At 41.9% G+C, this 16,500-nt stretch overlaps 1 protein-coding gene across 5 annotated transcripts in view; it reads right to left on the reverse strand.

Annotated features, from left to right (window-relative positions):
• LOC139227941 (fibroblast growth factor receptor substrate 2-like) overlaps positions 1-16,121 on the reverse strand; it is a 73,873-nt gene extending 57,752 nt beyond the window's left edge. For 3 of the 5 annotated variants that reach the window (XR_011587487.1, XM_070859096.1, XM_070859099.1), the window contains exon 1: positions 16,038-16,121. The gene's annotated coding sequence lies outside the window, so the exon portion shown is untranslated. Of the gene's footprint in view, positions 1-2,466; positions 2,590-15,579; positions 15,601-16,037 lie in introns of those variants that run through there. The other 2 variants (XM_070859098.1, XM_070859097.1) reach the window with 2 other exon arrangements.
• Positions 16,122-16,500: the final 379 nt, after the last annotated feature.

The following is a 16,500-nucleotide window of genomic DNA, read 5'->3' on the forward strand; positions in this document are numbered from 1 at the left end:
CAGGACCCCAAGTAGAACCTCTTTTTACTATTACATCCCATCCCCTCTCCATTGTTCCAGAACTTCTCACCAACTTCTCATTCCATTGTGCTACAGACTTCAATATTCAGTTTTAACCACTGGGTCATGACTTAGCTCCCTGGCTTGAATGTCACAGTCTCAGGTTCAAAGTTCTAGAGTTGCCACTCGTCATTTCAGCCCTTAGTGCGATCGGGAACTCTGGTCATTTGTTTTATTTGCCAGCTTTCCCGGATTCTGGAAGATTCTCATGTGGGAGATCAGTATCTCCTACAAGCGAATCCAGGTTTGGTAATAATCTTGTTTCCTTTCTGAAGAGCCAGATATCTATTAAGATGGGGCTTTCCCCCAAAAGCCAAGGCACAAGTCCCCATTAATAAAAAAAGACAGACTTGCATTTATATAGCGCCTTTCACGACCACCGGACATCTCAAAGCGCTTTACAGCCAATGAAGTGCATTTGGAGTTTAGTCACTGTTGTAATGTGGAAAACGCGGCAGCCAACTTGCGCACAGCAAGCTCCCACAAACAGCAATGTGATAACAAAAAAAAAACAGATTATCTGGTTATGTTGATTTAGGGATAAATATTGGCCAGGACACCGGGGATAACTCCCCTGCTCTTCTTCAAAATAGTGCCATGGGATCTTTTACATCCACTTGAGAGAGCAGACGGGGGTCTCAGTTCAACGTCTCATAATAGATGACAATCACTACGGTTATGGATTCTGGGTCACCATAATGTTTATTTTGTTTCAGTCTTCAGTGACAGTTGCATTTACAGCCAGTGAGATGACTAAAGTGAGAAAAGCCGGTTTTGGGTGGGTGCGGGGGGGTGGGGTAGACGGAATGGTGTCAGGGAAGAGATATTAAACAGAACGAGAAAAATTACAGGAAAAAAAACAGACCAGAAAATTATGAGAAAAGTGAGAAAGAAGAAAGGGAAAGATGGGAGAGAAAAGGTAAAATATATCACCACTTATATTGCATGGAAAGATTCAGTCTTGGTTCTATTTCACAGCAATGCAAGTGTGAATCATGTTTTCACCGTCTATTCAGATAGTTATGAAGTTGGGAAGGCAGGACTTCGTGCACATACACGCAAGAGGTGCTGTTCTCCACCCTCCAAACACCAGCGTGATATTAAATAATTAAAAATAACTGACAAGACAGTCAGCTCTTATCATTAAAATGTGAATGTTGGTAACGGCAGGCTCCCAGAATTTGGTTTTAGCTTCAAACAACATTTTTGGCAGGCTTTGCGCCAATTGCTTTTATACTACAGCCAACGCCCGTCCTTCCCAGTGTAATAGCTTCTCTCCTAGACGATTTCTGATTGGCAAGTGGCCACTTCTTGGAGTTACCGGGAGGCACCTTATTTGTGGTAATGATAATGAAGAATGACAGTCACTCAGAACAATCACCTCAGCAAATAACGATTAGCCCATCTGATAAACAGTGTTTTTAAACCACATTTACATTGTTGGCACGAGGAGACCTCTCGAGTATACGGCCGACTTGCAACTGAAAATCTCAGTTGGGATTTGCCCAATGCTGGGTTCGAGCACACTACGCTGGGTTCAGCATTCTTAAGGGTTTACAAAATCAACAATCAAGTAAATCATTGCTTGCGAATACAGGTGTGTTTTTATGACAATCCAAAAGCTTCATAGTCACTTTTAATGCTACCAGCTTTTTTTTTTAATAAACTGAATTCAAATTCTCAAACTGCCATAGTGGGATTTCAACTCACATTTTCTGGATTATTAGTCCAGGCTGCATGATTGCTATTCCAGTAACATAACCACCTCACTACCTTACTACCTTACTTTGAGTTTGATTGTAAAGTGAACCCTGTGTCGATTTAACTCCGAACCAAGTATGGCTGTGTGAATAATGACAAAACTTAAATCATAATAAGTGCTCATCTGCCAGACCGAGACCAGTACACTCAGCAATGAGCCCGTGGCAATTGGTCTAAACAAGCCTTCTGACATGTACAGGAACCCCTTTGTGCAAGCTTTAGAACTAACTGCTTCCAAGGTGCTGCTGCGGTGTATATATAAAAACGTACAGATACAACATTTTTAATTCCGATTATTATATTGGTGGACTAGTGGCTTTCACTGTAGGCCACTGACTTTCAGTCTGGCTCTCTAATTTTGACTGCTTCACTCTCCAAATAAGCCATTTCCCATCACTGGATATTGATAGCTCTTCTGCAGTGCACTATTTCTGAAAGAGCCTTTCATGGTTTAAAAAATAAATCACACACTTAATGTAACCACACAAACATTTCTCATGCCAATATTTTCTAAGAGTTATAATTATTTCACCTTTGCCATGATGTACATTCCTTGAAGATTATAATCAAGGCCACGGACTTGTGCTTTCCATGAAAACAGTGCCTGATATTGTGGAATACAATCTCAAAAATATAAAAAGTTACCTCTCCCTCCACGAGTTCTATGATAATGAAGGCTTCCAGAATCACACTGCGATGAATATCATACAGCACTCTGCATTTGCCCGAGAATACAGATACTCACACCGCAATCTCTCATGTCACCAGTTGATATTTGTCCTCTACACTAATCTAAGCAATGTAGCTGATTATGACTCGTCAAGAGTTGTTTCACTGTGATGAGTAATTTAGAAAGACCAGTGGTCATTATCCACCTTCATACCTCAGTGATATACTAATGTTAATGGAATCTAAATTCCTTTCCCAGTTCTCATGTTGTAACACTTCAATACACAAATAAGGCAATAAACGAATGTTTTAGCAGGTTTTGCTGGAATAGTAGAGTTGAGCAGGACGTGAATTCCCTTCATTTGTTGGGAGTATCTCAAACAAAAGCTGGGAGAAAAAACTATTGCTCCAAATTCCTGAAGGTCAAGGGGCTCTTCTGAAGATGACCTTCAAACATCTGTTGATTGCTCTATATGAAGCTATTCATCTTAGGCCAAACAAAATCACTCAGTTTCCAGCAAAAAAGTGAAAAGCAACAGTGAGTAAAAGGGGAAGGATCACAGGAACGCAAACACAAGGTTACTAAGACTGTAAATCTCATGGGGTCATCCTTTGAGGCTCCAAAGAAGCCCGGTTAAATTGATTAGCCTGTGCGGGCTGGCTAGGGTTGGGTAGCAACAGGTCAGTTCTATGACAACTGACTGGGATTGGGCAAATGTCAACGTGAATGAAAGCAGTTGATCAGAAAGGGTTTTTTTTCTGTTCAAATATTGAAAAAGCTGGTCAGCACTGCTCCCCATTATCAAAGGTCGAAAACCTTAAATCACAACACCTATATCATGGGGAGATTAAAGACAACTTCAGCTCTGTCTTATCTCTATTCTTGTCTCACTTTGTTCTCTATTCATGCGACAATTAAAAGAATTAGATGCACGCTGTATCTTCTGCAGACAAAATAACTGTGGCCCTATTGAAGTCTGTGAATCCCTCGATTCCCTTTCAACTGAAGTAATAAAAAAAAAGACAAAAAAATGAATTTTCTTTTTAAAATGAAAGACCAACAAATTTATTAGATCAAATGTACCCAGCTAAAAATCTAAAAAAATAATGAATGCTGTTCCTGAACCGAAAATGTTCCAAAAAGTGTACAGAAGCCTCCATTACAAACTTATAACAACTTGTATAGTAGTCCCTAATGAGGATTTACAACAATGTGCATTTATGTAGCACCTTTAACATAGTAACGTGAACAAAAGCCTAGTTGCCGGTATGGCTTGTGTTGGCTTTTGAATCTGGAGAGAGATGTCGCAAGGTGTTTCATTGGAATTCCAAAATGTAAGGCTAAAACATCTGAAGATCTGTCACCAAAGGCAAAGCAGAAAAGGGGGATGGAGTAAAGGAGGCCCGAGTTCGAAAAACTGGGGGAAGGAAGGCAGTGAGCTGGCACACAGGGCGGGGGAGGTTGCAGGAGTAGACTGCTGAGGGATTTGGAAACAAAGACAAGGATTTGAATTCAATAAGTTGGGGACAGGGATCAATCGAGATTGGCAAGGACAAAAAAGGTGATGAGGGAGGGGGATTTAGTACAGGATAGGATTTATTTCATCGAGGCTCAAGCTCCCCTCTCAACTTTAATGGAACCCTAAACCCATGCAAAGGAAGAGAGCCTGTTCTAATGGGAGGTCGGCAATGATTAGTTTGTTGTTGAGGTTTTACTCTACTGTGCTTTTTTTTAAAAAAAAAAACACAATTAAGTATTAGCTGATGATCTTTGTAGCAGACGACTCCAAAATATACTACAATGCAAATTCACTAACTATTTTGAGGCAATCCATGGTTTTTAATATAATTTTGGACATTTCTATAAATAAATAATATTAATCTCACCGTCAGAACGTTTGATAATGATTCTCAAGAATCCCTGGGGGAATCTTTCTCCCTTCACTCAAAGCATTAATAATCAAAATGAAGTGGGGGAGGTGAGACGAGGCCTAGGCTTGTCTGTGAAGGCTGCCACTGGAGGGTCGCTGCTGCTTACTGTACTTTCAAGCAGCATTTAACCATTTTAATATTGGTCTAGTTTCTCAAAGAAATTAGAAAAGAAAATAAATTGATTAAAGGGGCTGAATCTTGCCCCCCCCCCAAAAAAAAAGATATTTAAAAAACATGAATGTGTAAACCTGAGTTTCTGCAGTTTAATCCTTGATGTCCCACAGTATGCACATGCCTTAGGTAAAAAAATACAACATTGAGAGATTACTATTATGATCCTGCAGCACAATAATACCCAATGTTTGCAGCAGTGACAATATTGGTGTAGATGAAAACAGGATCTGTACAAGCCAGAGACAGCCCCACAGCTCCCAGTCTATTCTCTGGTGCTGAAAATGTCAGTGCAAAGGGCCATGGACCAGCCAGTAAGATAACTTGCTGTCATAACATTTTAACCTAAATATAATCTGTTTTCAATCTCCTCTGCTGAACCACAGCCAGTCTTTCCCTTTCCCGCAGTTTCTCGATGTGGATTTGTACAAGGCTGGGAGTTGAATTTCACGGGAAGTTTATCTCCTACACATACATACATCCATCTATCTTTCAAAATGTTCGACCAACATTTCCAAAGTTTCTTATTGTGCAGTGCAGTACTGGGTTTGACAGAAGGATGACTTTCTTTGAAAAATTGAAAACATTATTCAATTTTAATTTGGCCAAACACAGATTCTGGCTCATTGCTCCATTGATTTTCCTACCCATTTTTTTCTTTTAAAAATTCCAGCAGCAAAAATAAGCCTAATAAAATATTTATTTGGAGCATTTGCCATGTAACACTTTTGTTGAGTACATATTTTATGTAATTAAATTACATAAAATATATAGTACATATATAAACTTCTTTAAAAATAAGCATAGTATCACAAAAAAAACATTCTTTATAACACAACATATGTCTTTCACACTAAAAGAAAACACACAGACACACTATCTCTCCCTACCCTTACCCTGCCAGTCTAACCTCTCCAGATCCAATGGGGTGGCAGACACAACACGGAGGTCTACCATGGCTGTCGCAGGGTCCACCTTGTCTGTCGCAGGGTCCACCTTGTCTAGTGAAACAGGACGAGAGACCAGGGACACCAATGCGTTAGCTGCAAGCTTACTCTAGCTTTAGACACATTTAATTGGCAAACTGCTGGCAGCAGAATCATAACATCCACCAATTAAAGCAATCCCACTTTAAGACGCAGATTGCATTTACAGGAATGTTGCTATTGTTTAAATGCAAGTGGGAACAAAATGAATGCGCTCACTGTAATCTACAAAACACATTATACTGATAACATTCTTGAGCAGAATGCTATTCCAAAATAAAATATAGCAAGCAGAATAATGGGTCATCAAGGATGCATTGCAATGAAGGTAAGAAATAGCTGGGAGCATAAGATGGAGCTCAGAGGTATTTTTCAAAATGCAATGGCAAAACTAGAGTGATTTACAAACCAAGAGAGTGTGTCAAGGTGTTGAATGATTTCACATTATCATCCTTAGAATTTATATAATCTTTCCACGTTTTCCCCTCTAATTATTGTAGCTAGAGTTTCCTTCCCATCATTAATCGTCATCCTAATCCTACTTTCCTCACGATTTTGTCTCGGGTCAGAAAATGTTTTTTTTTTTAAATATAAAATGTGTTGGCTTGGCTCAGGGTCAGAAGGTTGCGAGTTGAATCCCACTCCAGAATCGAACCATGAAATCAAGTCGGACACTTCAGCACGGTACTGAAATGCCAAAGATGCAGTCTTTCGGATGATACTTTAAACAAAGTGGCCTTATTTAGTGGGGACTATTCAAGGAAGAGCATAGTTCTTCTCCTGGTGTCCTGGCCAGCATTCCTCTCACCCAACACCACCAAAAGAATACAGATTACTGGTCATTTATTATATCTTACTGGGAGCAATGGGCCACTGTATCTCCCTGTAAAACAACAGGACTTCAAAAGAAAGGCATGGATTGTGAAACACGTTGGAGACATTCTGCACATATGTTAAAGTGTTATATAAATGCAAGTTTATAAGATGTCAGAAACAGGTAATTGGGGGCTTCCTCAGATGGCCGAGCATGCATTACAAGAGTGACTTCAGAAGTACGTCACTGGCTGTAAAGCGCTTTGGGACATCCTACGGTTGCGAAAGATGCTCAATAAATGCAAGTCTTTCTTTAAATGTAAAATGTGGTGTGGCACTAAGACCAGGAAGCTTTGCAGGTGGGGGCACTATCAATTTACACCAGTATCACCAGGTAAAGGAAATTGCCATGGTTCATAATCCTGATCACTACCCAACAACCCCTAGTTGGAAGTGTGCTTGTGCAGACAGAAAGAAGAGGATTCTGCTGAGCAGCCGTGACTGCCACCTCCACCCTCCCCAACAGTTGAATAACTTGTTAATACACCCGAACTATCCTCGTACTTGAAGCGTGGCCAGTTGGTTGAGGTACTGGGGATTTGCCAGTGCCAGTGAAACTATACCTCAGGAAAAGGCCAAGGCAAAATACACAGAAAAGAAACAAGCTGACAAAAAGAGTTTATTGAAGAGTAATGCAGTGTTACCAAAAATGCTGCAGCTATAACTGTTGAAATAGGATTTCCAAGGGCAGCTCCCCTTTTGCACTCCTCAATTCCTGCCTAACTGGAACCCCAACTCTCTTGACCAAAAGAGAGGTCTGTGCATGCCTTTCCTAGCCATGTAAAATGTAAACCTTGAGAGAACAGGGGCAGGGCATCCACACTTTATGAGCATTTAAATTAACTCCGGGTGGTTTTAAGTGGCCAGGAGGTCACTTTACAAATTGGGTTTGAAACACTAACGTGACATTCTGTGCAGTGCCAAACCCAAGTAGTGCGAGACCACCTCACTCAGAGTTTCGCACTGCTTCTCTCTGGAATCAGGTTGGACGAGACTGTATTTTTATTGCGACTCTCTGCGATGCTGCAAAGTAGAAATCACTTTAAGAACATAGGAACAGGAGGAGGCCATTCAGCCCCTCGAGCCTGTTCTGCCATTCAATGAGATCATGGCTGATCTACGACCTAACTCAATAGACATGCTTTTGCTCCATATCCCTTAATACCTTTGGTTAATAAAAAAATCTACCAAACTCAGATATAAAAATAGGAACACAAGTAGTACAGTTTCGTAGCAGCACTGATGTTCGAGTGTAAATGAACCATCTCAAATTCTGCACATGAACAAAGGCACAAATATATTTGTCCAATACTGCAGTGGATGGTGGGAAAAGAGAGGTTCAATGTAGAGAGCTAATAAAAGGTAAAGTTATTTGAATACATTACCAGACGCTTGAAGCTTACTGGATAACCTTGATCCAATTCTCCCTTACATTTTCTGTATTATCTGCCCCCACTGGCTCCCTGGATAATCTGTTCCACATATTTAATCAACGTCCCTCTTCCAAGGTCGAGGTCCTGTCTCCTAGTTCTAACGTTTGTAGCAATCTTGAAAACATTATTTGGGTTCTATTCATTTAATCATCTTGAATAGAAACATAGAAAATAGGTGCAGGAGTAGGCCTTCGGTCATTCGAGCCTGCACCACCATTCAAATATCATGGCTGATCATGCAACTTCAGTACCCTATTTCTGCTTTCTCTCCATATCCCTTTAGCCCTAAGGGCCACATCTAACTCCTTTTGAATATATCTAACGAACTGGCCTCAACAACTTTGTGGTAAAGAATTCCACAGGTTCACAATTCTGAGTGAAGAAGTTTCTCCTCATCTCGGTCCTAAATGGCTTACCCCTTATCCTTAGACTGTGACCCCTGGTTCTGGACTCCCAACATCAGGAACATTCTTCCTGCATCTAACCTGTCCAATCCCGTCAGAATTTTATATGTTTCTAGAGATCCCCTCTTATTCTTCCAAATTTCAGTGAATATAAGCCGAGTCGATCCAGTCTTTCTTCATATGTCAGTCCTGCCATCCCGGGAATCAGTCTGGTGAACCTTCACTGCACTGCCTCAATAGCAAGAATGTCCTTCCTCAGATTAGGAGACCAAAACTGTACACAATATTCAAGGTGTGGCCTCAGCAAGGCCCTGTACAACTGCAGTAAGACCTCCCTGCTCCTATATATACATATCATTTTGCACAGCTCAGATGCTTAAGCTAGGTCTCATTGTCACTGCCCTTTGCTACGCTGCCTTCCATATCTGGATATGCATTGGTTATCAGAACTGTACGCCATACTCCAGGTGTGCCTTGTATGGACTCATTGTGTTCTATCTCTTCGACTCGACATCCCAAGGTCAGATTAGCTATCTTTATTGGCACTTTTGGTTTCAGTGAGCTATCCACTTATAATTACCCCAGATTGCTCTCTTGTGCTGCACCCTGCAGCCCAATGTCATTTAGTTTATCACAAAACAAAAGCAAAATACTGCGGATGCTGGAAATCTGAAACAAGAACAGAACCTGCTGGAAATACTCAGCGGGTCAGGCAGCATCTGTGGAGAGAGAAACCGAGTTAACATTTCAGGTTGATGACCTTTTGTTAGTTTATATTCCTTCCCTGGTCTCCTAACTTTAATTTGTTCACAATAATGCTAGTTACTACTCAGCAGTAACCCATCCAGATCTCTGAATTAGCTTTACTTCCCTTTTATTTAGAAACATAGAAAATAGCTGCAGGAGTAGGCCATTCAAGCTTGCACCGCCATTCAATAAGATCATGGCTGATCATTCCCTCAGTACCCATTTCCTGCTTTCTCTCCATACCCTTGATCCCTTTAGCCGTAAGGGCCATATCCAACTCCCTCTTGAATATATCCAATGAACTGGCATCAACAGCTCTCAGCGACAGGGAATTCCATAGGTTAACAACTCTGAGTGAAGCAGTTTCTCCTCATCTCAGTCCTAATTGGCCTACCTCTTATCCTAAGACTATGTCCCCTGGTTCTGGACTACCCCAACATCGGGAACATTCTTCCCGCATCTAACCTGTCCAGTCCCGTCAGAATCTTTTACGTTTCTATGAGATCCCCTCTCATCCTTCTAAACTCCAGTGAATAAAGGCCCAGTTGATCCAGTCTCTCCTCATATGACAGTCCAACCATCCCTGGAATCAGTCTGGTGAACCTTCGCTGCACTCCCTCAATAGCAAGAACATCCTTCCTCAGATTAGGAGACCAAAACTAAGCACACTATTCCAGGTGAGGCCTCACTAAGGCCCTGTACAACTGCAGTAAGACCTCCCTGCTCCTATATTCAAATCCCCTAGCTATGAAGGCCAACATACCATTTCCCTTCTTCACCACCTGTTGTACCTGCATGCCCACTTTCGGTGACTGATGCACCATGACACCCAGGTCGCGTTGCACCTCCCCTTTTCCTAATCTGCCACCATTCAGATAATATTCTGCCTTCGTGTTTTTGCCCCCAAAATGGATAACTTCATATTTATCCACATTATACTGCATCTGCCATGCATTTGCCCACTCACCTAACCTGTCCAAGTCACCCTGCAGCCTCTTAGCGTCCTCCTCACAGCTCACACCGCCATCCAGTTTAGTGTCATCCGCAAACTTGGAGATATTACACTCAATTCCTTCATCTAAATCATTAATGTATATTGTAAAGAACTGGGGTCCCAGCACTGAGCCCTGCGGCACTCCACTAGTCACTGCCTGCCATTCTGAAAAGGACCCGTTTATCCAGACTCTCTGCTTCCTGTTTGCCAACCAGTTCTCTATCCACGTCAGTACATTACCCCCAATACCACGTGCTTTGATTTTGTACACCAATCTCGTGTGCGGGACCTTGTCAAAAGCCTTTTGAAAGTCCAAATACACCACATCCACTGGTTCTCCCTTGTCCACACTGCTAGTTACATCCTTCCCCACCCCGGACTCATTTCTGTCCCCAATTTCAAATCATTTACATGCATAAATACATTGAAATATATACTATAAAGCTCTTGACAACCCTTTTTTTCCCCCTCTCTACCCTCACCCACCCTCCACGAAAGCCACAGGAACGCAACACTCAGTCGACCCCAAAAGTGGACAGTCGCAGCTCCGCATTTTTATTGTGGTTTGTTAAACAGGCCAAAATGCAGCAAGGGTTTTCAGTTGAATTAACACAAGTTACTGACCAGGAAAGTTTAAGCTATATCCCAGACATCTGATTTTACTGCTTTCTTGTGTATTTATTAAACAGAGTTAAAGGCTAGTCTACTGCGAGACAATATATAATGACAAGGACTTCTAAACAATACATAGTAGCCAAAACTCAGCATGGGATTGTCGTGACCCATCTCCAACCGAGCAAGTGTCAGTCAGATTGGTCACTACTGCTGCGGGTTTTTTTTGTAATTATTATATTTTCTGCCAGAACTTACAGCTGTCACAATAGGATATTTAACAAAGAGAAATACACATTAATACTGCATTGTACCACATATTCAGGTTAAAATAATTAAGACATTCAATTTATAGTATGTGCACTTTGGCAAATTCATTAAGAAAAACAAAGCTAGCATTTATATAGCACCTTTCATGACCATTAGGAACATAGGAACAGGAGTAGGTCATTCAGCCCCTCGAGCCTGTTCCGCCATCTTACTAGATCAGCTTATCGGCTCCTGAACTCCAATTACCTACTTTTGCTCCATATCCCTCAATACCCGTACCTAACTAAAATCTGTCAATCTCAATCTTGAACATTTCAACTGGTCCAGCATCCACAGCCTTTTGGGAGATAGAATTTCACATTTCACCTGCCCTGTGTGGAAAAAGTGCTTCCCGATTTCCTAAATGGCCTACATTTAATTTTATTATGCTCCCTTTGTTCTTCATAACCCAATCAGAGGAAATCGTTTCTCTGTATCTACCCTATCGAATCCCTTTATCATTTTGAAGTCCTTGATTAGATCATCCCTAAACCTCCTAAACTTTTTTTTTGTCTTATAATACTGTGAAGCACCTTGGGACGTTTTATTACGTTAAAGGCACTATAGAAATATAAGTTGTTAATGCAAACCAAGTTTGTGCAATCTTCAGCCCTTTAAGCACTGGTGCCATTCTGATGAATTTGCCCTCAAGGCCAATATGTCTTTTCTGAGGTTCGGTGTCCAAAACAACGCAGTGCTCTAAATGGGGCCTGACCAAGGCTCTGTACAACTAAAACATCAATTCCTCACTTTTGAATTCCAATCCTCTTGAGCTAAAGATCAACTTTCCATTAGCCTTTTTGATCAGCCATGAACTCATTGAATGGTGGTGCAGGCTCGAAGGGCCGAATGGCCTACTCCTGCACCTATTTTCTATGTTTCTATTACTTTTCGTGCCTGTAGCTTTCAGTGATGTGTGCACATGGACCCCTAAAGCCCTGTGCACCTCCACAGCTCCTAGTCTCACCATTAAATAAATATTCCGATTTGTCTTTCTCGGATCTAAAGTGGATGATCTCACATTTCCCCACATTGAGCGCTATCTTCTTCAGCTGTGCGTACTCACTTAGTCTTTCTAACTTCCTGCTTCAATCTACACAACTTACTGTGCCTCCCAACTTAGTGTTGTCTGCAAACTTAGATATAAAACTCTCTATTCCTTCATCCAAGTCATTAATATATAAGAAAAGCTGAGGTCTCAATACAGATCCCTGGGGATCATCACTTGTCACACCTTGTCCATCAGAGAACATCCCCTTTATCCCTCCTCGGTCTCCTACCTCCCAAACAATTACTAAGCCATGTCATAAGGTTACCTCCACTTTTGAACGCTTTTATTTTTGCTAATTATCTCATACGAAAACTTATCAAATGCCTTCTAGAAGTCCACGTAGACAACATGCATAGACACTCCCCTATCCACCATGCTAGTGAGCTCCTCAAACAATTCAACAACATTGACTTTCAGAGCAATATATTGCTTTTGAAGTATAGTGACTGTTTTGTAGACAAAAGCATCAGCCAAAGTGTGCACAGTAAGGTCCCACAATTAGTGAGATAACTAACCAGTTAGTCTGTTGGTTGAAGGATGAATGTTGGCCAAGACACCAGAACATTTTGCTGTTCTTCGAAAAAGTGCCATGGGATTTTTAACACAGATTTAATGTCTCATCCAAAAGACTGTACCTCCAACAATGCAACACGCCGTCAAAACATGCACTCAAACTAGGCTGTCATTTTGTACATTCATCACTGCTCAACTAACTCAGCACCAATGCATTTCTGTACCTTCACCATTATACTTCTATCCCTTTGCACACTTGTGTAGTGAACTCACCAGCATGCAACACAATATAACATCTGAAACATAGGGATGCATTACAACCTTTATACTGTTCCTCATTAGCTCAGGGCTCATATAGTAAATACACTTTGTAATATCCATTCATCTGTCCAAAACTAAATCAGGAAAAAACTCATGCACTTTTTCAAATGCTACAGTTCTGATTGAGCGTAAGAAATGTCTCACAATGCAGAGATTTGGTTTTGCCACAATTTTTGTAAGGCATGGATTCAGGGACAAAGAGTCCATTCCCCACACAAGCATAGACAGTTAGCATCAGCCGGACAGCCTACTGTGGAAAACTAAAACGACTTGCATTTATATAGCACCTTTCACGACCACCGGATGTCCGAAAGCACTTTACAGCCAATGAAATACTTTTTGAAGTGTAGTCACTATTTTAATGTAGGAAATGTGGCAGCCAATTGTGCACAGCAAGCTTCCACAAATAGCAATGTGAAAATTACCAGATAATCTGCTTTAGGGATTGAGGGATAAATATTAGCTAGGGCACCGGGAATAACGCGCCTGCTCTTTTCCCAAGAGAACAGCCGGGGCCTCGCTTTAACATTTCATCTGAAAGACAGCACCTCAGACAGCATAGCACTCCCTCAGTACTGCACAGCTGCACAGGAGTGTCAGCCTAGATTTTTGTTCTCAAGTCTGAGAAGTGGAACTTGAACCCACAGCCTTCTGACTCAGAGGCGAGAGTTCTACCCACTGAGCCACGGCTGCCACTGTGGGGGTATAACAGCTGAACCTCATCTGGTCTTCACACAACGAACACACACACACGCAATTTCTGCCATCAGTCAATATTTAGCAAGCAGGAGCAGTAACCATGGCAGATTTTGGTATAATTAACCCAGGGGTACGGAGGCCATTTGTAGTATCCGAACTGCTACCCCAGATCAATCAATTCAGCACACAGTGGAAATCAATCATGGGGCCTTCTGGCCTATGCAGCAGTTCAGCATTCTTACCTCGTGTCGAAAATTTCAGGAAAGGCAAGATCAACAATAATGTACTCCATTATAAACACCTATCATACAGCAGTTGTGGAAAAGCCAACAACCTAATAATCTACTGCTCTTGGCTGAAGAAGGCTTTAGAATGATGAATGTTTGTTGTACTGGGAGCAAATGCCTCACAAAATACCAACTTCCCTGCTACCTACCCCCAAGTTCAAGAATAAATGTTTCCAATTGTGGGGAAAAGCAAAACTTGAGGCCATCAATATAAGATAGTCACCAAGAAATCAAATTGGGAATTCAGAAGAAACTTCTTTGCCCAAAGAGTGGTGAGAATGTGGAACTCACTACCACAGAGAGTGGTTGAAGCGAATAGTATAGATTCATTTAAAGAGGCTAGACAGGGATATGAGGGAGAAGGGAATAGAGGGTTATGCTGATAGAGGTAGAGGAGGAAAGATATGAAGGCAGCTCATGGATCATAAACATCAGCAGAGACTAGCTGGGCCGAATGGCCTGCTGCTGTGCTGTATATCCTATGTAAGACACAGTAGCAAAGGATGGCTAAGACATCATCAGACACATCCCTCTACAAATTACAGGGTGATTCAGTAGTACTTTATCTTTAATTTCCTATTGAATAACAAAACTATACTTTTATGACACTACAAGATAAGCAAAATATAATAATGCAGTAACATGAGTTTTCAATTGTAAAATATATTCGTGACATTCTAATAGTGACATGCCTATTCCACACTGCAGCTTGTCGTGGCTGCAGAATCTAAGATCTAATAATCAAGTAATCGCATATTAAAAAAATCAAGTTGTCAGCATTTTCTCACCTTCAGTACTATCCTTTGCCCACGCCATTCTTGTATATTTAAACATACTCACACAGTAAATGTCACATATAGGTCCACGGCAAACACCAAATATAGTCACACTAAACACCATACATACATTTGTTTTGTAATCATCAATTACCTATTCATACATATATAGTTGGTGCAAACCACCATATAGCCAGTGAAAAACACATACGTATAATAGTTAGTGAAAACACTACATTCAGTGAAACATACACATATATATAGTATATTTTCACTAACTATGTGGTGCTTTGCATTGACTATATATGATTACAGTCTATACAAGTCAATAAAAACAAGTCAGTGAAATATAGTCAGTGAAAACACCATACATATATTTGTAAACACCAGTTACCTATTCACACTGTGATCATACATATAGTCAGTACAATAACCATATAGTCAGTGAAGCATACACATTTTATATATATATTCACACACACACACACACAAATAGACATAGATAAATGTATATAGTTAGTGAAAACACTGATTGAAACATAGAAAGTAGGTGCAGGAGCAGGCTATTCAGCCCTTTGATCCTGCACCACCATATATTCAATATGATCATGGCTGATCATGCAACTTCAGTACCCCATTCCTGCTTTCTCTCCATACCCCTTGATCCCTTTAGCCATAAGGGTCACATCTAACTCCCTTTTGAATATATCTAACGAACTGGCCTCAACAACTTTCTGTGGCAGGGAATTCCCACATGCTCACAATTCTCTGAGTGAAGAAGTTTCTCCTCATCTCGCTTACCTCTTATCCTTCGAGTGTGACCCCCTGGTTCTGGACTTCCCCATCATCGGGAACATTCTTCCTGCATCTAACCTGTCCAGTCCCATCAGAATTTGATATGTTTCTAATGAGATCCCCTGACATATTATATAGTCAGTGAAAACACCACATCCACAGTGAAAACACTATCTATATACTCACACACACACAATATATCAGCGAAAACACTACATAGTCAGTGAGAGAGGCACAGTGAAAACACCCTATCGATGTTTTACGTTGTCAACACAAATGCAGTCAGACCCGTGAAAAGCTTGTCACTGAAGTAACATTCGTTTTGTGTTCCAAATGTCACCACATTTGACCGAGAAGCCCATGTGTTTGACGGAGCTGCTCCGAGGGGCCGGGGCAGTGGGAGAGCCCGAGAGCCCGGCCCTGGGTGAACTGCCGCCTGTCCCGAGGATGGCTTGGTTGTCTGGTGGGGCGGGGGCCCGGTGTGAGAGAGAGAGCCCGGAGCCCGGCCCACCATTGTTCAATGAGTGAGTGAGTGGGGGTTTTTTCTGCCTCCGACACAAAATACCGCGGCACCGATTTGATCTCCCTCCCACCACACACACACACACACACACACACACACGATGACCGCCGGCTCTACTTACATTTACAGCGCCGGGGTCGCCACCGCCGCCGCCGCCGCCGCTCTAGTGCCGGCCGAGTGTCCTCTCATCGCTGCTTCTTTTCCCTCCCCCCCACCCCGGTCCGGTCCGCCCGCCGCCTCAGGCTGCAGCCTCCGCCCGCTCCCACACAGGCCCCGACTGACATCTCCCGCCGGAGGTCAGAGGGCAGCCTCGCACCAAGGAGCGGCTGTGTGTGGCAAGATGGGGGACCGGGGTAGACACTGTTATTGTGTCATCCTGCACCAGCGCCATTCAGCCAGCAGGGAGTGCAGCTCTCCCACCTTTTTTTTTTCTCTTTCCCCCCCCCCCCCCCCCTGTGAATTTTTTGGGGGTGACTGTTTCACACCAAAGTGTTTCTTTTTTTTGTAATTGCATGCATGCAGCAACAACAACAAAAACTCTTACCTCACATGTAAAAGAAACAGAGAGACTTGCATTTTGACAG

Source organism: Pristiophorus japonicus, chromosome 17 (genome assembly GCF_044704955.1).
Source record: "Pristiophorus japonicus isolate sPriJap1 chromosome 17, sPriJap1.hap1, whole genome shotgun sequence".
NCBI classification, from domain to species: domain Eukaryota; kingdom Metazoa; phylum Chordata; class Chondrichthyes; family Pristiophoridae; genus Pristiophorus; species Pristiophorus japonicus.